The following is a 22,566-nucleotide window of genomic DNA, read 5'->3' as shown; positions in this document are numbered from 1 at the left end:
TTTCGGAGATCAATAAAGATATTATTCTAAGTATTGGCGGTCGCACGCTGTAAGTCTTCTCTCTTTTCAATTTTTTTGTTTCTGCTTTAGAATTGGTATCAGAGCCATGTTTTATTCTATGTCTGCTTAAATCTCTTTTGCAGATTGTCTTTTGTATGGTTTAATTTGTAAGAATGTAGAAGTTTTATATGTTCTTTTCATTCTCTTTTTAAGAGTTTAGTTTGCAAACTTATGGGACGTCACCCAAGTCGCGCTGTGTAAACCCCGTTGTTGCCGAGATGGCTGGTTAGGGTAGTGTAAGACGTTGAAAGATGTGTAAGTTTTCTGCTAAGTTGTTTTAAAGAGAATAAAAAGAAAAATAAAATTTCTATCTCCTTACTTGTTAAACAATCAAAAGATAAATCTGTAAACAGAGAATATATGACAGACATCATAGAATCGTCGGCTCGACCTTCCAGTTATACTGGAATGAAAAAAAGTGAAGAACGCCAAATTGACAGAATATGAAACTGATATAGAGTCCCTTAATAAGTGGACCATAGCAGAAGTTCCTAATAGGGACATATACAAAATTGGCTTTTTAGACTATAAGTCTTTAATAAATATTAAAACCCTAGAAAGGACTACTACAGTCGGTAGGGAAGAACAAACTATCCAACTCTTAGGAGTTGCAGATGTTAATCCTTATAAAGAAAAATATAAATATTTACATGTGGGTCTTATACAGATCGCGTTTCGTCCTCTGACTTTATCTGGCTTAAATGCCTCCCTATTAGTCTGTTTAAGAGACTCGAGATGCTTAAATTGGACCCAATCTTTAATGGGTATTATGGAAACTAGTCTTTATATTGGACCAGTCTATTTTAATGTCTATCCAAATTTAAGCCTCTCATTAACAGACCCAAATATCTTAGAGGCTATTAGTCTTAATATAAAGACTCACGGATACAATAATGCTCCTGGATCCCAGACAATTGCAATAATATATCGCATCCATTATAAAGTATTAAATACTTTAGCCCCTAAAGCTAAGAACCATTCGAAGCCAGGAAAAACTGTTATGGTTGAGACAAATGTTTTATCGTCAAATATTGCTGTTAATAGACAGATTAAATGGGAAGAAATAAATTTCCTAGAAAATTGGGTTATACCCCATGCTATACAACCTCTGCCTATAATAAATCAAGATGTTCATCAAATTGTGCAAACAACTGATGGAGAGGTTGAAATAACTTTTAATCCTTCTAGAACCATCAGAATATCTGATGTGGCATCATCTGCCAGAAATTCTTTCTCTAGATCTGGATCTTATAGAACCAGTTCTATTCAAGGGATTAATATATCTGAAAACAATATTCCACATGCTTTATATAAAGATAAAGCTTCTCCTCCTAAGACGGAGATGAGTTTTAGAATGAAATGATGAATTTTGAAAAAGGAAGTCCTATGAGGAAAATTCTAAATACAGAATTTTACCTAGAAAAGAATAAAGATTTTCGAAGTTGGGTTTTTAAATTTTTTTCGAAAAAAGACCAATTTAATTGGGTAAACAAGTACTATATAGAGTTGGACTATAAGCAAAAAATAATATTTTTTGTTCCATGGTTTTTAAGAATATATGTTTTAAAACAAAATCATAAAATAAGTGTTTTAGAAGACCACTTTAAACAGTGGAAAACATCAACGGGTAAAGTTATTAGATCAATAAATCCACCAACTGACCCGTTACAATTAAAAGATGTTTATCCCTCTACTATAGAGGCTATGGCTTTTATAAAGCCTAATGAGTTCAATGAAGAACATATGAAAGAACTAAGTAAAATTATAAAACAAAATAATTATACTAATATTTATTTAAAAACAATAGGAGAACAACTTATAAGAGTTGAAGAAGTATTAGACAAATTAGTGTCTAAAATAACAGAGGTTATACCCTCATTAAAACTTTTAGAAAAAAACAAATCTTTCTCAAAGAAAGATAGAAAAAACAAATATTAAACCTCAAATTGATATTTCGGGATTCAAAAAAGATACAGAACTTACCCCTGAAATTATAGAAAGTCTAGCTAAAAAATTAACTAATGATAGAATCCATACACTTGACACAGTGTTACCATCTACTTCTGAAATAGAAGAAGAATCGTCTAATACAGACAGTTCTGACGATATACCGTCAACAGAGATAATGGCTGTAGAGAATAACTTTACAGAAATAAATAAAATTAAAGGTCATCCTAGAAAAAGACTGGAAAGGTACTATTATAAAAGACTTACTCCAGCAGATGTTCTATTCGAAGAAAATTATGCCTATCTATAGGCAGATTATAATGGTAGAAATATCTACGAATAGAATATAGATGGGTTATCAGATACCCAAATAAATTCAACTATACATAGAATGCTTATGTATGGTACAATTTGTAAACAAAATGGTAATAATGAAAGAATGATAGTTTCTTTCATCACTTGTGGTTTTACTGGAATCCTTAAAGGATGGTGGGACAACTATCTTTCTGCTGATGCTAGAAATGAAATTTTAGGAGCTACAAAGATAGAAAATGGAATTCAGCAAGAAGATGTTGTTTATACGCTAATGTTAGCAATAGCAGACCATTTTACTGGTGCTTACCTTGATGAAGGTGAAAGAATAAGGACTTTATTACAAAATTTTCGATGTCCTTCTTTAACACATTTCAGATGGTATAAAGATACTTATCTTAGTAGAGTTATGTCTCTAGCGGATGCTAATAGCTCACATTGGAAAGCCAAATTTATAGATGGCTTACCTACGTTATTTGCAGAAAAAGTACGCAATAAAATACGTGCTGAATACGGGGGATATATTCCCTATGATAACCTATCATATGGGTATTTATCTAACGCCTGTATTAAAGAAGGCTTAGCTTTATGTAATGACTTAAAGCTTAAAAACTAACTAAAGTCTCAAAGACTTACAAAAAGAAAAGAATTAGGTGAATTTTGTGAACAATTCGCTTATGATCAAACTAAAGTCTCAAAGACTTACAAAAAGAAAAGAATTAGGTGAATTTTGTGAACAATTCGCTTATGATCAACCTTATAAGGTTGAAAAAGAAAAAAAGAAAAGAATTAGGTGAATTTTGTGAACAATTCGCTTATGATCAACCTTATAAGGTTGAAAAAGAAGTTATTCCTAATAAAGGAAAAACTAAAAAATTCTTTAAAAAGAAAAAGAAAAAATTCTTTAAAGAAAAAGAAAAAGAAAAGCCTCATAAGGCTAAGAAAAAGATTAAACAAGAAAGGAAAGAAATTCATTGTTACAAATGTGGCCGTATTGGGCACTATGCCAATCGCTGTAATATAAAAAAGAAAATTGATGCGATTGAAGATGAAGGTCTTAAAAAGACTTTATCAAATATTCTAATTAATAATGATACTGATGATGAATCATATTCATCAACCTCAGAATCAGATTCTGAAGACGAATGTCAATGTGCAATTAATAATTGCAATGATGAAACAAATTATTGGAAATCTATAGTCCAAATGAATGGACTTTCTATTAATATGATAAAATCTAATAAATATAAAGAACTTTTATCTCAAGTTCTATCGGCTGATATATCATCCGAATTAAAAGAAGAATTATTAAAAAATCTGTCTAATAAAGGCAAAAATCCACAGATAGATAATGTTTTTAAATTTTCTGAAGTACAGAAAAGAAGGCAAAATATTGCCCATACTTCTAAAGACATATCTTTATCATCTCTTAATAAAGAGATACAAGAATTAAAAATAGAAGTTAAAAAGCTAAAACAAGAGAATAAATATATTCTCGCCAGATTTGATGAAGGAAATGAACTTGTTCAAAATAGTGAACAAAGCGATCAAGAAAATATTGAAAAAACTGAAACAAATGCTTTGCTACAAATATTACAACAAGTTACATCTCAAAAGTGGTATATTCAAATCAACTTAGTAGTTGAAGATCAATTTTATATCTCAGATCTTATAGCTCTGGTTGATAGTGGTGCAGATCTAAACTGTATAAACGAAGGAATAATTCCTTCAAAATTCTTTGAAAAAACTACTCAAACTTTGAGTAGTGCTAATGGTAATCAATTAGAGGTAAAATATAAATTACCTACAGCACAGATATGTGTGCAAGGGACTTGTATACCAACTCCCTGTATCTTAGTCAAAAATTTATCCCAACATATAATTCTTGGGACTCCTTTCTTACATACCATTATGCCTGTTAATAAAATAGACACTAATGGTATTCGTGCTACGTTTAAAGAAAAAGAAATTTTTCTTGAATTTATTACAGATCCTCAAACTAAAATGTTAAATGAGGTCAAAAAATTAATTCTTAAAGAAAATCAAATAAATTTTCTTAAAGAAGAAGTAGTATTTGTTCAAGTTGAAGAACAAATTAAAAAACAGAAAGACTTAATAAGTCAAATTGAAAATAAGTTTAAATTCACTGTATGCAGTGATGTTCCAAATGCCTTTTGGAATAGAAAACAACATATTATTTCTTTACCCTATATAGAGGGCTTTAACGAGAAAAATATTCCGACAAAATCTCGTCCTTGCCAAATGAATCAAGAATACCTTGATTTGTGTAAAAAAGAAATACAAACTCTTATAGAGAAAAAATTAATAAGGAAATCATATTCTCCTTGGAGTTGTACTGCATTTTATGTAAATAATGCAGCAGAAAGGGAACGTGGTGTACCACGATTAGTTATAAACTATAAACCCCTAAATACTGTCCTTAAATGGATAAGATATCCAATTCCTAATAAAAGGGATTTGTTAAATCGCATTACTAATGCTAAGATACTCTCTAAGTTTGATTTAAAATCAGGCTACTAGCAAATACAAATAGAAGAAAAAGATAAGTATAAAACCGCTTTTGTTGTCCCATTTGGACACTATGAATGGAATGTTATGCCATTTGGGCTTAAAAACGCCCCTTCAGAATTTAAAAATATTATAAATGAAATTTTTATTCCTTATACGGATTTTATTCTATCTTACATGGATGATATTTTGATCTTTTCAAATAGCTTCGATCAACATATAAAACATCAAGAGATTTTTAGAACCCTAGCTATGAAAAATGGGTTAGCTATATCTGCCCCAAAAATGAAATTATTCCAAACTCAGATTAGATTTCTGGGTCACAATATTGAAAAAGGGACTACTATTCCTATTGATAGAAGTATAGAATTTGCTTCTAAATTTCCAGATGAAATGATGCGGCATAAACATGTACCAAAAAGGTTGCAAGTGCACAACTGTGTCAAGTTATAGTATTTAAGATATCAGTCCCACGAGGAAGGTGTTTTGTAGGAGAAAATATGAAATTGGTTCTTATTTTGTGTGCGTGACAAAAAGAGGAGTGATGAGGTAAGATGTGATTTGGAGAATATTGTGATTGTGGAAATGAATATATTTGAGAGTGGAAGTGAATAAAAAATAAATGTGATCAATAGGCAAGAAGGGCAAAGAAAAATGAATAAAATCGAGAACAAATAAATAAATCAAGAATGAACGAACAAAATTCTAGAATAAAGAAAATGCAAGAAATTAAAGATGTGTGGATTCAATTATAGATATGGGTAATCTACAATTGAACCCACTTCTTAGAAAAAGGTGATTCCCAAGAGGGTTCTAGCCTAAGGCGAATCAAACAAATAAAAATAAACAAAAAGAAAAACTAAACCCAAGAGGGTTCTAGCCTCAAGGTGAATAGTATACAGAAATTAAAATCTAACTACAAAATAAATTGCAAAAATCTAACTACAAAATAAAATACAAAAAATTAAATACAAGAAAATAAATCTACTTCTAAAGCATGAAATAAAATCTAAGGCAAGAGGGTTCTAGCCTTTGGCTATTTACAAGAAAATAAAATCTAACTACAAGCATAGAAATAAATCTAACTAATAAGCAATAAAAGAGAAAAAGAAAAGAAATGCAAACCTTCAAATAAATCTCCATCTTCATCTTCATCTTCATCATCAATCAAGAGAAGAAGAGAAAAATTTAAAGTGGTGAAAAAATTATTATTATTTAAATTCGCAATAAAAAGTTACAATTTTAGAAGGCATTCTCAATTAAGAGTAGCCCCTCCTCTCCAAAAGGAGTTACAAAAATAATTTCACCCCTCTAACCCTCACTCCTCTACCCGCTATTTATAGTAACATCAGTGAATGAGAGCCATTGGATCAAACTTGAGCCAAGACAAGCACAAAATCAGTCATTGACGCGCGCCTACAGTAATCTGGTATCGATGTCGGCATCGATGCAGGCATCGATGCCCACACTCGATGCCGGACATCGATACTCTTATTTTCCAAATTCTGATTTCAGGAATAGCTTCGTCTCGTCGAGATAGGCGATTTTCATATATTATATGTTAAATTTCCGCCTTCCGGATTAGGAGATATCGTCGTTTCTTTGTGGCCAACCATTTTGAATATGATTTCTTTTCATATTGGATTTTTGATTTTCTTCGCTTCTACAGGCTACACGACTTCATTCTGGGCTTTTGGATAATTTGGAAATTGATTTTTCTAATGTGCTTCTTTGCTTCATTTCTTCATTTAATCAAGGGTTTTTGTTGAGAGTATGAGAGTTTGAGATTTATTCTTCATTAACCTGCAATTAAAAGATAAAATAATTATTAGTGGTATATTTATTCATATAAAATAGATAACTGAGGGTATAAAATTGTAATAAAATATGATTTATCAAATACCCGCCAACACCTAAACTTTGCTAGTCCTCGAGCAAAGAAAATAAAAAGATTCCTGCGAAAGTGAGTTAGGATTTTCTTTTTATTTTCTTTGCTCGAGGACTAGCAAAGTTTAGGTGTTGGCGGGTATTTGATAAATCATATTTTATTACAATTTTATACCCTCAGTTATCTATTTTATATGAATAAATATACCACTAATAATTATTTTATCTTTTAATTGCAGGTTAATGAAGAATAAATCTCAAACTCTCATACTCTCAACAAAAACCCTTGATTAAATGAAGAAATGAAGCAAAGAAGCACATTAGAAAAATCAATTTCCAAATTATCCAAAAGCCCAGAATGAAGTCGTGTAGCCTGTAGAAGCGAAGAAAATCAAAAATCCAATATGAAAAGAAATCATATTCAAAATGGTTGGCCACAAAGAAACGACGATATCTCCTAATCCGGAAGGCGGAAATTTAACATATAATATATGAAAATCGCCTATCTCGACGAGACGAAGCTATTCCTGAAATCAGAATTTGGAAAATAAGAGTATCGATGTCTGGCATCGAGTGTGGGCAATCGATGCCTGCATCGATGCCGACATCGATACCAGATTACTGTAGGCGCGCGTCAATGACTGATTTTGTGCTTGTCTTGGCTCAAGTTTGATCCAATGGCTCTCATTCACTGATGTTACTATAAATAGCGGGTAGAGGAGTGAGGGTTAGAGGGGTGAAATTATTTTTGTAACTCCTTTTGGAGAGGAGGGGCTACTCTTAATTGAGAATGCCTTCTAAAATTGTAACTTTTTATTGCGAATTTAAATAATAATAATTTTTTCACCACTTTAAATTTTTCTCTTCTTCTCTTATTGATGATGAAGATGAAGATGAAGATGGAGATTTATTTGACGGTTTGCATTTCTTTTCTTTTTCTCTTTTATTGCTTATTAGTTAGATTTATTTCTATGCTTGTAGTTAGATTTTATTTTCTTGTAAATAGCCAAAGGCTAGAACCCTCTTGCCTTAGATTTTATTTCATGCTTTAGAAGTAGATTTATTTTCTTGTATTTAATTTTTTGTATTTTATTTTGTAGTTAGATTTTTGCAATTTATTTTGTAGTTAGATTTTAATTTCTGTATACTATTCACCTTGAGGCTAGAACCCTCTTGGGTTTAGTTTTTCTTTTTGTTTATTTTTATTTGTTTGATTCGCCTTAGGCTAGAACCCTCTTGGGAATCACCTTTTTCTAAGAAGTGGGTTCAATTGTAGATTACCCATATCTATAATTGAATCCACACATCTTTAATTTCTCTGCATTTTCTTTATTCTAGAATTTTGTTCTTCATTCTTGATTTATTTATTTGTTCTCGATTTTATTCATTTTTCTTTGCCCTTCTTGCCTATTGATCACATTTATTTTTTATTCACTTCCACTCTCAAATATATTCATTTCACAATCACAATCATTCTCCAAATCACATCTTACGTCATCACTCCTGAAATATTCAACATGAAGAGTTCATGTTCTACATTGAATCCTACCTTATTGCTAAAAATTCTCCCACGGTTTTTAAACAATTTCAACATGATATACTCAACAATGTACTGAAATTCTAAGCATTCCGGGGTATTCAATGATTTTTGCAACAAGGTAAGGTAGGTATTATTGGTGTCATACATTTTGTATTTCTTAATGAACTTAGACTCTTGTACTGTGATGTTTTGTTTTCTAACAACCAATTCTTCTGTGAAGTTCTGAAAATTTGGTTGTTGATTATTCTCCAAGAATCTAAGTTTATCAAGAAAGAGTTCTTCAAAATTTAATTCAAAGCAGCAAATGTTTAACACAGTTTTATTATTCTCAAGGACCTGATCTGCTTCTTCTAAAAACTCTAACTCTTCATCAAAAATTTCCTCAAAACTTAAATCACGCTCTTCTTCTTCTTCTTCTTCTTCTTCTTCTGATCTTTCCTGAATGTAGTTTATTTCTAGAGGCTGATTATTTGGTTGGTCCCCTGGATTAAAAATGTTAAGATCAGCAGTCAAATTCCCAAAGGACAGTTTCATTTGACCAGTTCTGAGAGCATTAGAAGTGGCTAAGAACGGTCGTCCTAAGATGACAGGTGTCTGTCCTTTGGGATTGGAAACAGGCTGTGTTTCCAAGACTACAAAATCTACTGGAAAAATAAAATCTCCAACCTTAATCAGAACATCCTCTAACTCACCCATGGGGACCTTAACAGATCTATCAGCCAACTGTAAGGTGTATTTGGTTGGGTTCAGTACACCTAGACCCAATTACTGATAGACTGAATATGGAAGCAAATTGACACTGGCCCCTAAGTCTAAGAGCGCCTTATCAATGTGAGTATTACCAATGATACATGAAATGATGGGGGAACCTGGATCTTTACGTTTCAAAGGTATGGGATTTGACAGCATTTCACTGATATTGGCGGCTAAAAAGACTTTCTTTGGAACATTTATTCTCCTCTTCTTAGTGCACAATTCTTTTAAAAATTTAGCATAAGATGGAATTTGTTCAATTACATCTAAGAGAGGAATGTTGACCTTAACCTGCTTGAATGTCTCTAGGATTTTCTCCTCCTGAGGAGAGTGTTTCCTAGACCTGAGTCTATCTGGAAAGGGAGCAACCGGTCTAAATCTATCAAAAGCAGGCTCAGGTTCGGGTTCAGGTTCTTGGTCATCTGAGGGGAGTGATTGTTGAATAGATTCATCAGAAGGAGAAGGAGAAGGAATTTGTACAGGATCAAGAGTTTGACTTGGCGGAGTTCTCACTTGATTATCGACCTGTCTACCTGACCGAAGTGAATGGATTGCATTCACTTGAGCTTCATAGGATGAACTGCATCCTGTGTTATTAGGGTTGACCACGGGTTGACTCGGAAATTTTCCTTTCTCTCTTTCACTCACGGCACTAGCTAGTTGACCAAGTTGGGATTCTAATCTAGCTATAGCTTGAGTGTTGGAGTTGAGCATTTGTCCGGTTGATTGCATGAAGGAATTCAACGTGCTAGATGTTTGAGTCAACATATTCGTGGTTTGAGTAGAGGCCTTAATTATGGTTTCTAAACCCCTTTCCAAGACATTGAGACGTTTATCCTGATCTGGATTGTGGAAAGACTCTCCAAAAACTCCCAAGCTTCATCAGCATTTTTCCTCATAAAATCCCCATGGCACATTGATTCTAAGGAAGTTTTTGCAGAATAATCTAATCCCTCATAAATTATTTGGCACAATCGCCATTTCTCTAAACCGTGATGAGGACATTGGATGAGAAGATCTTTAAATCGGTCAAAATACTTCCAAAAAGGTTCTCCCGGGATAATTTTAAAGTTTTGAATGCTGTTCCTAAGCTTTACCGTTTTATGAATAGGAAAAAATTTCTTAAGAAAAACGGTGACAAATTCATCCCAAGTTGAGATAGAATTTGTTGGTAAGCTGTACAGCCATTTTTTAGCTTTATCCTTAAGAGCAAATGGAATAAATCTAAGCTTAACCGCATCTTCATTTAATTCTCTCATTTTAATCATAATACACACTTCCTCAAATTCCGAAATAAAAATATATGCGTCTTCTGTTTCATTACCAAGGAATTTGGGAAGCATGTTTATGTATTGCGGTCTAAGCTCAAAACTTATTCCATTTGTTTCGGGGAGCCTAATGCATGAGGGGATTGCATTCCTAATGGGATAGCACATATCATGAAGAACGGGTGGATTAGGATGCTCCATTTCTATGATTGGTTTAAAGCGAATTAATCGATGTGTATTATCCCTAATCCACTGTTGCATATACCAAAATATTTCTTTTTATTTATTTTTTTTCTTAAAGAAAAGAAAGAAAATTAGTTTTTTTTTCTTTTTGAGAAGATAAAGAAAAAGAAAAATCCTAACTGAAACAAATCAAAACAATCACTTTTCAATCAACTCTAATTCTAGGGTTTAGCCTAACTCAACTAGACCAGCTCCTTACCAAAAACTCCTACAGTGAAAAGATCAAAGTTTTACCCAGGTAGTTAGCCAGGTAAGGATAGTACTAGAGGGTGATCAAAGATCAATTAAGTACCTCTTTCCTTGCGGAGCGCTTTACGCAACCCCTAAATCTTGCCTTAGACACCAATTAATCTGAGAAAACTTAAACCGGTTCACTTAAGGATTTCTTGTTCCTTATTGAGCTCGAATCCTTAGGGGCCAACGTCTAATGAGTTTTATTAGGCTTGGGTGGTGTAGTGAGGAATTCGTGATTTTTGGGCTAAGGAAAGGGTGATGAAATCTCTCACCTTATCTTGATTATCGGGTTTTGCCCTTAAAAATATTTTTAAGTGTGTGTCAAATCAAGATGCTCAAATCACTTGGTGAATTCCTACACTATATGAAATGCAACCCTATGAATTAAAAGCAACTAAAAAGGATGGAAAAAAATCTCTTTTTTTAATTAGGGTTAACAATCAAACAAATGAGAATGGTGGATTTGTTTGAATTTATTATCTTGTTAGTAAATGTCAAATTGGAGGATGAATTTTATTATGGTCAACAAAAAATAAAATCTCTCTTTTTTTTAAGTCCTAATTGTCTCTAATTGTGAAGAAGTAGCTAAAGGGTGGAATTAAAAACTAGAAAGAGGACTTACCTGAAAGCAAATCTTCAAATCCTAGCTCTCCAATCCGCGATCTTCAAGCTCCAAGCGTTTCCTTCACAAAAAACACACAAGTTAAAGAACCAAAATAGTTAAAACCTACTTAAGCATATTCCCCGGCAATGGTGCCAAAAACTTGATGCGGCATAAACATGTACCAAAAAGGTTGCAAGTGCACAACCGTGTCAAGTTATAGTATTTAAGATATCGATCCCACGAGGAAGGTGTTTTGTAGGAGAAAATATAAAATTGGTTCTTATTTTGTGTGCGTGACAAAAAGGAGTGATGAGTAAATGTGATTGTGGAGAGAATGATTGTGATTGTGGAAATGAATATATTTGAGAGTGGAAGTGAATAAAAAATAAATGTGATCAATAAGGCAAGAAGGAAGAATGAATAAAATCGAGAAACAAATAAAAAATCTAAACTACAAAATAAATTGCAAGAATTAAATGTAAGAAAATAAATCTACTCTATAAGCATGAAATAAATCTAAGGCAAGAGGGTTCTAGCCTCTTGGCTATTTAAACAAGAAAATAAAATCTAATTACAAGCATGAAAATAAATCTAACTAATAAGCAATAAAAGAGAAATAAAAGAGAAAAAGGAAAGAAATGCAAACCTCTAAATAATTCTTCATCTCCATCTTCATCATCCAACAAAGAGAAGAAATATTTAAAGTGGTGAAAAAATTATTATTATTAATTGCAACAAAAAGTTACAATTTTGGAAGGCCTTCTCAATTAAGAGTAGCCCTCCTCTCCAAAAGGAGTTACAAAAATTTTCACCCCTCTAACCCCTCACTCTCTACCCCTATTTATAGTAAACATCAGTGAATGAGAGCCATTGGATCAAACTTGAGCCCCAAGACAAGCAAAATCAGCCATTGACGTGCGCTACAGTAATCTGGTATCGATGTCGGCATCGATGCAGGCATCGATGCCCACATCGATGCCGACGTCGATACTCATTATTTCCAAATTCTGATTTCAAGGATAGCTTCGTCTCGTCGAGATAGGCGATTTTCATATTATATGTTAAATTCCGCCTTCCGGTTTAGGAGATATCGTCGTTTCTTTGTGGCCAACCATTTTGAATATGATTTCTTTTCATATTGGATTTTTGATTTTCTCCGGCTTCTACAGGCTACACGACTTTATTCTGGGCTTTTGGATAATTTGGAAATTGATTTTCTAATGTGCTTCTTTGCTTCATTTCTTCATTTAATCAATGGGTTTTTGTTGAGAGATGAGAGTTTGAGATTTATTCTTCATTAACCTGCAATTAAAAGATAAAAATAATTATTAGTGGTATATTTATTTATATAAAATAGATAATGAGGGTATAAAATTATAATAAAATATGATTATCATGAAATAACTGATATAAAACAGTTACAGAGATTTTTAGGAGCTTTAAATTATGTTGCCGATTATTATAAAGATTTGGCAAAAGACACAGTCCTCTTATATGATAGGCTTAAGAAAAATGCTAAGCCTTGGACTCATCAACATACTGCTGCTGTAAAAAGAATCAAACTTAAAGTTAAAAATTTACCATGTATTCATCTTGCTAATATTCAATGGTTCAAAATAGTTGAAACCGATGCATCTAATATTGGTTATGGTGGAATACTAAAACAAGTAAACCCCCAAACCAAAAAAGAACAATTAGTTTGTTTTACCTCTGATAAATGGGATAAATCCCAATTTAATTATTCTACAATCAAAAAAGAAATGCTATCAATTTTAAAATGTTTCTCTAAATTTAGAGATGATATTCTTAATCAAGAATTTTTACTACGAATAGATTGTAGTTCTCTAAATTTAGAGATGATATTCTTAATCAAGAATTTTTACTACGAATAGATTGTAGTTCTGCTAAAAGTATTATTGAAAAAGATGTATTCTTAATCAAGAATTTTTACTACGAATAGATTGTAGTTCTGCTAAAAGTATTATTGAAAAAGATGTCAAAAATCTAGTGTCTAAACAAATATTTGCTAGATGGCAAGCTGAATTAGCTATGTATCAATTTAAAATTAATTATATTAAAGGTGACTCTAATCATCTTCCAGATTTTCTAACTCGTGAATTTTTACAGGGTACAAATGAGACGGAGCAAATCCTCCTTTTCATCGAGGGGGAGAGGTGGCCCCGATCCAAGTTTAAATTCTGACCTTATAGGTCTAGATGCAATCTCAAATCGGAGTTATACTCCATCTCAGCAATCTCAGCAATCTCAGCAACCTACATCATGGCGTACTATCGCCAAAAAGAACAATACTTCACATACCAAAGCCTTTTATAAAGGAATACAAGATATGGTAGAACAGGATAATACGCCTTAACCTTTTGCTAATAATAAAGGAAGAAACAAAATGGGTCGATAAACCCTATTCTGATATAGTTTTATATTTAGAACAAGAAGATGTTGCTCTAATACAAGAGCCAGAAAAGCTTCGGCAAAGATATTTACAGGATACATATTATCCTACTCTCTCGTTAAAATCAAGAGCTTGGATGAGGACTTTATTAAGTCAAAAGGGAATGGAAATAGTTCATTTCTGGAGTACAGATAATCGTTCTGTCCCTCTATTAAGTCAAAAGGGAATGGAAATAGTTCATTTCTGGAGTACAGATAATCGTTCTGTCCCTCCTGCTTATAGCAAATGTGTTATCAATGGAAATAGTTCATTTCTGGAGTACAGATAATCGTTCTGTCCCTCCTGCTTATAGCAAATGTGTTATAAGAGAAGTTATACTTCCACGAAATTAGGCTATAAACCCAAATCAAGAATTACCTCTGGTTAAGCTTCAAAACAAGAACGAAGTTTATAACTTTAATTATTGGGACTATAAACATGCCTTCTTTGATTTGTTCTTATATCAGAACCCCAAGCAAAAACATACATGGCTTATCAAGCTTTGTCCTGAAGCCCTTCAAAAGGGAGTTCCCAATTGGTTTTATAAATGGTGGGAAACTTACGGGATAGAAATTGCTATTATTCCCGAACCAATTCTCAAATTATATTCCTCATGGATAGATTCACATCCAAAATTATCTCGAATGGATGAAAGTCAGCTTATAGATGGCATGTGCTTAGCACACTTCTTTGCGGAAGTAGAAATACCTTGGATTTGGAATTGGGCTCTTATATGTGACTGGACCCCTTCACATATTCCTGTTCTTAAAAGAACTTATCAATGCCGAGTGTGAGGTGTAAACGTTATTCGGGTGAACGTAAAAAACCCGGTTAATAGTGGATTTCTCTCCGGGAGTAGGGAGCGGAGACGTAGGACGGAAGGTCCGAACTCCGTGATCATATCGTGTGTTTGAGTTTGTCATTGGCGCATTTGCTTTTGCATTTATCTTATATCGCCAATTGTGCATTGCTCATTTATTTCATCCACTATCTAGTTCATTTTGTTTACCCTTGTGTTGTTTATATATCCTTGCATATATCTCATAGTATATCTTATTGCTAGGATATTTACCTTTGTTCATATTGCTTATTCTTGCTTGTAACATATTGTATATCTCTCTTGCAAGAATAATTTGTTAATTAGTTTTTAATTGGTATTTAATCGGATTAGATTAGCATAAGACCCTAATCACCCCCCTCTAGGGTCTAACAGTGGTTTGTTTGAGAATAGTGGTGTTCTATGCAAACATATATTGTACACTCTAATGTTCAACAGACAATGTTATTCATTGCCCAGTGTATATATTCTACACCGTTGGACTATATATGCACGACATCGTAACCTTGGAGTTAGTAATGTTGTGTTTGGTAAAAACATTGCAGGCAGTGTAGAAAAAATAAATTTGTTGAAATCTTGGGCTTTGAAAGAAAAAACCAACAATGCACTGGAGCTTGTCTTTGACTCAGATAAGAGAATGCATGAGCTTGATTCTTTGTTAACAAGTTTCATAGAGAGGGTTGAAGAAGAAGTCAGAGGATGTCAAGCAATAGATGCTGGTAGCAGCCACATTCTTGACTCGGATATTCCACAGATACCTACTTCACATACAATCCAGCATATGCCACAAATTACAGTTAGTGACCCGTAACAAGCAAGAACCAAAGGTCGTCCACGCAATGCTACAAGAATTAAATCAACTTTAGAGCAAGCACAGGAAAAGAAAGAGAGGCAAAAGCGTACATGTAGTAGATGTGGACAACTTGGGCCTTATAAGACTAGCTGTACAGTTAACAAGCCCAGGTATGTTTATGTGCGTTGACAAGTTAAAATATTTTATGATAAATACCCAAACCTAAGGGGATTTTTCTGAAATTTACCCTTCATTTTTATCTAAACAGTCATGGTAGTTAAATATATCTCCTGTGTATCATTATGCTATGGGACTTCCTGTCAAATGCATGCGTGTATGCTCTACTACTTTACAGTCATGGAATATGTACACTCTAATGTTTGGAGCAGTGTGCTTCCTTATAATTGTGACAAACCTTTGATAAATCCTATTATTCTCTATTTCACTCATACTGCTTAACCAGTTCCTATCCCCCGATTGGATTTGAGCATATTGGTGCTTACCCTTTGCCAGTACTTTCTAGTTAGGCTAGTTCTTTTCTCATATTTGAGTCCATGAGTTCCATCTTGAGCACAATACTTAATCAACTTGTAATGGCTAATCCTTATTGCTTGATCTATTTTGGGAAATGTATGCTCTGCTCCACATGGTTTACTTTACATGGTAGACCCATTAGAAACAAATTCTCTGAACATAATGGATTTTTGATTTCAGATTTCAAATTGACGTTGACCATGACATAATTTGCTACTCTTCTGCCACAAATTAGAAGCCATTTCTACAGGCACAAAGTCCAAAATATTGAATAAGTATCCCAATTCGAATAATACCTTCACAATAACAAGAGAAGAAACATTAATGTATGCAGCTTATCTATACTTCTTCAGAACCTAAAGTATGTAACCATGCTGATATATATTTTTCTTCAAAGGTATCTTCTTTGTTCAATATAAATGGGTCACTTTCTTCAATACACCTGATATATATTTTTCTTCATACTTAAGTTTATTGTTTTGTTATATTCATGCAGTTGACAAGACGATGGGCTGAAGAGCAACCAGTACCTCCTTTGCCACTGGATGTGAATCTTGATTTAATTCTTGTCTTATGTTTGGTGTAATGTGTTTATACCTGAAAAAGAAATGATCTGCTCAACTTAGACTTCATTGATGTATAAATGTGAACCAAGTTGATGTAATATTTGTGAACATGCTGGTTATTAAGTTGGTCTTATGTTGGTGGCTTTGTATGCGAGATATTTCACTATTTGTGAACATGCTGGTTATTAAGTTGGTCATATTTGTGAACATGCTGGTTATTAAGTTGGTTATTATGTTGGTCTTATGTTTGTGGTTTCATACTTCACTATTTGTATGCGAGATATTTAAGGACTTGCTTTCTGTAATAGTATGTCAAAGACTAAGCATTACTGAAACTTTTGGGCATGCTGTGATATTTCCTATAATTCTCAATGTCAATCATGGTCTTGTATTCTTGACGAATAATAGATGTTTTTGTTTAACACTTCATTGATGTTTTCTCTTGATTAGCATTCGCCAACAGAACAAAATATACCGACTTCATCAACTAGTTCTGGAGAAATATCATCCGCTAGCTCATTGGATAGTGAAGATAAAGTGGAAGAAAAAGAAAATGATCTTCAGAAAAATGTGCATAACTCAGCAAAATCATAACTGAACCATAACAAATAACCATAACCAGTTTGAACATTCGTTTACAATAGGATATTTGGATAAATTAGTCATCCATTGACATATTGCCGATCATTTGAATATAACACAGAGCAACAATACCAGTACAACGATACTTATAAATTTTAAATATAAAATTACATCATTCAGTATTTTTTTCAAAACCTCATTATTTTTTTCCAGCCTTTCCAGGCTTTTTGTGATGTTATTGGTATCACCCACCCTTTCGAAGAAGTAACAACCCTTGCAATTAGGTCCCTTGTATCTCGGGCATCCATAAAATTCCAAGCCCCTATTGTGTCCTTGCTTGCACATCCATATTCTACAAATTAACCCAAAATAACATTTTTTTTGAAGTAAACCCTTATCTTCTTCTCTACTGAACTCTTCCGAAAAGTTCTTAATCTTTTATCTGTAAAAAACATACCACAAACAAGATAAAATTCATACAAAAAGTCAATTTAAGTTTTTTTGGCAGACTTTGAAACTTGTTAGATAGGTGAAGGGAAATTTCCAGACCACACACAAGTTCAACACTGATCTTTTATCTGTATGTTCCAACTTTTTTTTGACAGTCTTGTTCTCCATTGTCTTTTTTTTAACCCTTGAAAGGTCTGAGAAATTTCTCCCCAGAAGACAAGACCAAAGACTGCCAAAAAAAAATTTAATAAGAACAAAGAATTATAAATACTAGTGTTGTAAAAGAACTCTTCATGAAATCGACGAAAATAGGGGAACCGATTCACAAAAATAGGTTACTAGATTGCATAAACCAATTTTCAATTTAGTAACTTAAACCCTCAAATCACCAGAAAAAACCCTAGATTGCATAAACAATCAAATTTCAACGAAAAATAGAAACCCTAAGAACCGATTGCATAAACCAAATTTCAACCAAATTGAGGTAAAAGAAACGAAATCTATGATCTATCGGCAACTAATCAGAAATGAAAATCGACGAAAATAGGTCACTAGATTGCATAAACAAAATTTTAAAACAAAAAAACCGAAAATAAATGAAGGGGAATACAACTTACAAGAAGGGGATGAGATGGAAATCTTGCTGGGAACCGAACAAAGGGAGAGAAGAGGGGAACCCGAGCGCTCGAGGGATTTTTTTGAAATTAAATGAGGAAATAAACTTGGGAGAAGCCTGGAGAAAAATGATGAAGAAAAAAGGAGAAGAAATAACGGGGAAGAGAATATATGAGGCGCAGGAGTCGGTGAGGAATTAATGAGCTAACCCATGACCCTTGACCAAAAAAGAAAGAAAATATGCAAAAAAAACCCTCAGGTCATCATCTCACGCTCAACCGGGATTCACTCCAATCCTGCGTGGCCACGTCAGCTCGAGCGCTCCTTGTCATAGGAGGGGATTTCCTCCTTGACGCACATATGACACAATCCCCACCATCCATATAAAGTAGGAGAGAGTGTGTGAGTTGATGGGGATTTGTGCCTACTTTATGAGGATGTATATTGTTGGAAAAAATATCAAAAAAATTATAGCATGCTGATAAATCCAAATAAAATAAAACAATAAAATCTGGCCTGAACGGGAGCAGTCGTGTAATCACTGTCCTACAATATTAAGGACCCGCCTATCGCCCTAGCGCAGATGATCATCTCTTCCCTACTGCTAAAAGCCCCCGAAAGCGACCGACCTCTGTACTCGAGTAAGAGAACATAGCTTCTGCTCAGATGAAGAAAGTTGCCAAAAAGTAAAACCAAAATATAGAAGAAAATAATATGCAGAGGAGAGAAGAGAAACAAGAGAATTTCTCTAAAGGCTGTATATATAGGCTTTTAGATAGCCGTTATAAACCCCTCAATAATTTCGGTAACGTTAGCCATTATTTGTGTAACATTCCCCTTAATTGTAAAGCCATTACACACGTTTTCAATGAGATAAACATGCAAAATAGAGTCAGAGAAAACAAAAAAATTGAGCGTGTGGTGCGCGTGGCGAGGCGAGGCGTGGCGAGGTGAGGCGTGACGCACACGCGTGTGTGATAAGCAAAGCCCAAACAATACAAAACCTAAAACGCTATTCAAATCCCAATAAGAGGAGATGCAATTTAAACAACTAACTATTCATTTTATTTTATAATGTGGGACTATTCACAAAGGAATAATTGTATTTTCTTTGAAAAAATATCCAACAGTCCCCCCCAAAGGTAATATTTGACTGAAAACATAAAAATCAATTAATAAATCACAAAACAAATATAGGTTGGGCAACATTTCGTATCGTGAATTCGGGAGAGGTAGCTTTCAGCTTTGAACTTTTCTTAATGAGTTCATCGCCAGCTGAAGGACATAATGGACTAGGCTTTGAATTAGGTCCCTTTAACCAGGTATTGACGAAAACACACACAAGACGTCTTCATCTATTGAGCAAAACAGGTTGAACATTAAAGACCATGCTCATAATAAATTGACTCATGAGACTTTCTAGGGTTAGCCTACCCCCCCTCCCTCCCCACGGTTCCTCTCACGTAGGTAAGTCCTCCAATGGTACTACAGCTGGATATCATACCCTCCGCAATACACGTGTTGGACTTATTAAGAGTAAAACTTAACCTAACCAGCTGTATCATAAGAGCATCGTCACCATAGAGAACGAGAAGCAACAGATACTACCATAATGATATATAAATATATCTAGGAAGATGCTCCACACGAGTGTTACTAGTCCAATTTGTTTCTACCATATTGAACCTACATTAGGACTAAGTCTCCAAATAAAGGTTGGGTTACCACTGTCAGTGACCTCACTTATGAGCTTAACCTCATCTCCCTCGATGAATCCAGAACCACACTCCTGGATAGACCCTTAGTCAAAGGATCAACAAGATTCTTCTCAGACTTTACAAAGTCTAGAATCACAACTTTGCCTAGCATCAGTTATACAGATTTATATCTTATTAGAATGTGTCTGTTATAGAACTTCCAGCATTAATATTTTCCAGGAAAAGTCATCTGACTTTTATATAGCAAGAAACGGATGTGATCATGTGAATTTTGTGACCAGCAGAATAAAAGAGGTATAGGTAAAACAAAAATCACTACAAGGTGTGCATGATATGATTATAGAAATTTAAACTGGATATAGAGTTGACTCTGGGATCAGAACACAACCAACCATCTTAACTATCTAATAGAATCCACATGACTTCAGAGATTATATATCTGAGTATATAGTTTGAATACTCGAAAATTTCATGAACATATAATCTTCCCACTATGAGGATGAAGGGAAAAACATGCCAGGGAAAAACTTCTTTTAATATTTCACTGGCAGGATAGGTATTTCTAACTTGAAGAAAGTGCTTTCAAGATAATGAACAGTTTTGTCTAAAGTTATTCATATGCTTCAATTTTAGATATCTTGATAAGCCATAACATCGGGGTTCCTTTGAAATACAATATGTTGTAAATTTAAAGAACTAAAGCCCAATAGTGCTAATAGAACCTTTAGTGTTCAATTAACAGTGGAATCAATTTAGCAACAGGAGAAACTAAACATGTACGCATAAAAGATCATAGTCTATGAGCATAAAAGATGACGTGCGTTATTTACGAACTTCAAAGAAAACATGAGATAAACTAACATATATTTTTTAATGTGTTAAATAGCCAGTGTTCATTCAAAACAAAACCAAAGACATTTGAAGTTCTGAGATGGAACAACACAATAATGTTAATTTTCCATGTTAATTTGAAAGGTAATGAAAACGATGTAAATGAAAAACGTTCAAAAATATTTATCCTTTTCAGGAGCAACCCCTTTAATCATTCAATACCATGCATGCAAAGGTAACTTGGAACAACTGTGATAGAAATCTGGCTATGAAGAGTCATAGCTAGGGCGACTTTTACTACATGATTTTATTGTTTAATTCCCCAATCCGGTGACTTATTCTATTCATTAGTTTTAAGACTTGACATGTATATTAGAATCTGCACATGTACTAGTCCATTATAACTAAAAGAATGATCAAATTAAGTAAATGCTTCAATTGCATAGAGTACAATATTATTGGCAGCCCAAAGGCAGACTTGCTGATTCTGGTTTTAAATCCAAGCAATGTCACAAGAAATTAAGTTTATACTGGACCATACAAACCAGAATTCCACTTATTAATCGTTGTCAGCAACACACTAAAAGTCTAGAAAAAGGAAACATCATAAAAATTTTATTCTTCCTTTTGTCTACATCTTAAGTGCTCAAAGGATGGTTAAATTTGTTTACTATGAAAACTATGCGTACCATTTATGGTTTGGAAAGCTTCTAAAACTTTCAAGCTTGAGTCTATATTAGTAGCATAGGTTCCTTTATACTGAATATATTTCCGTCTGGCTTGTTATTTTAAATATGTTTTTCATGTCCTATGATGCAGTTGAATTTTCATGAAACCAATTTAAACATGATTCAAAACGAATGCACGTGTTCATATATTCATTGCAAAACATGATATATAAACAATGCATATATTCTATAGAATTCAACAAAACTGTGCAAAGAAATACTTGTCATTTTCGATTTGTGCTTAGATTGGGAAAATTTGGAAAAACGACCGTTTTTTAAAAATAATAGGCAAAATCGACCGTTTAACAAAATAATTAGCAAAATCGACCTTTTTTTGCACGGGACTACTAGTCCCGTGCAAAAAAAGGTCGATTTTGCTAAAATCCCCTCTTTTTGCACGGGACTACTAGTCCCGTGCAAAAAAATGTCCCTCTTTTGCACGGGACTCCGTGGCTCTTTGCTCTGTTTCGCTCGTCTTTGGCCAGCTTTCGAGTATCCAGTCCATTAAGAAGGTGGTAGAGGATCTCGAGCAGATCCTTCATGTATCCAAACTCAGCAAAAGAGCCGACGCTGAGAGCCAGGGTTTTGGGGTGGTTCTCATGGAGCCAGAGAGCGGAAGCATAAAAACCCTCTTTATCGGACTTTCCGGTGCCCCGGACCCCACGGAGGTGGGCCACAAGCTTGAGAGCGGTCAAAGCATCCTGGGCCCACGCCGAGGAGAGGAGCCCGGAGACGACATCGGCGGCGGTGTCGGGGACGACCTGGAAGAAGAAATCGAGGGCGGGGTTGCCGGAGGAACCGGTGGTTGAGCTTGGGTCTGAGGGTGGAGGTAGTGGGGCTCTTGGGTTTCTTGAAGAGGGAGAGAGTGGGTGAACTGAGAGATGGAGAAGAGAGTGAGATGGAGGGGATTAAATAGAAAAATTGGGTATGATCGGAGGACGGAGGGATTTGGATGGAGGAGGGGCTGTTGATTTGATGATGGAGGAGGGGGGAGGGATTTGGATGAGGGCGGAGAGGGAGTAGAAGATGGAGAGTTGGGGATTTTTTTGCACGGGACTAGTAGTCCCGTGCAAAAGAGGGGATTT

The 22,566-nt window shown here is 34.1% G+C and overlaps 1 long non-coding RNA gene across 1 annotated transcript; it reads right to left on the bottom strand.

Annotated features, from left to right (window-relative positions):
• Positions 17,146–18,434, bottom strand: LOC109837173. The gene is made up of 2 exons (XR_002246206.1): positions 18,207–18,434; positions 17,146–17,581 (listed from the first exon to the last, which is right to left on the bottom strand). It is a non-coding gene; the product is annotated as an uncharacterized LOC109837173 (long non-coding RNA).

Source organism: Asparagus officinalis, chromosome 4 (assembly GCF_001876935.1).
Source record: "Asparagus officinalis chromosome 4, Aspof.V1, whole genome shotgun sequence".
NCBI classification, from domain to species: domain Eukaryota; kingdom Viridiplantae; phylum Streptophyta; class Magnoliopsida; order Asparagales; family Asparagaceae; genus Asparagus; species Asparagus officinalis.
The sequence above is the reverse complement of the archived record's forward strand: the minus strand, read 5'-3'. Positions and strand labels throughout refer to the sequence as shown.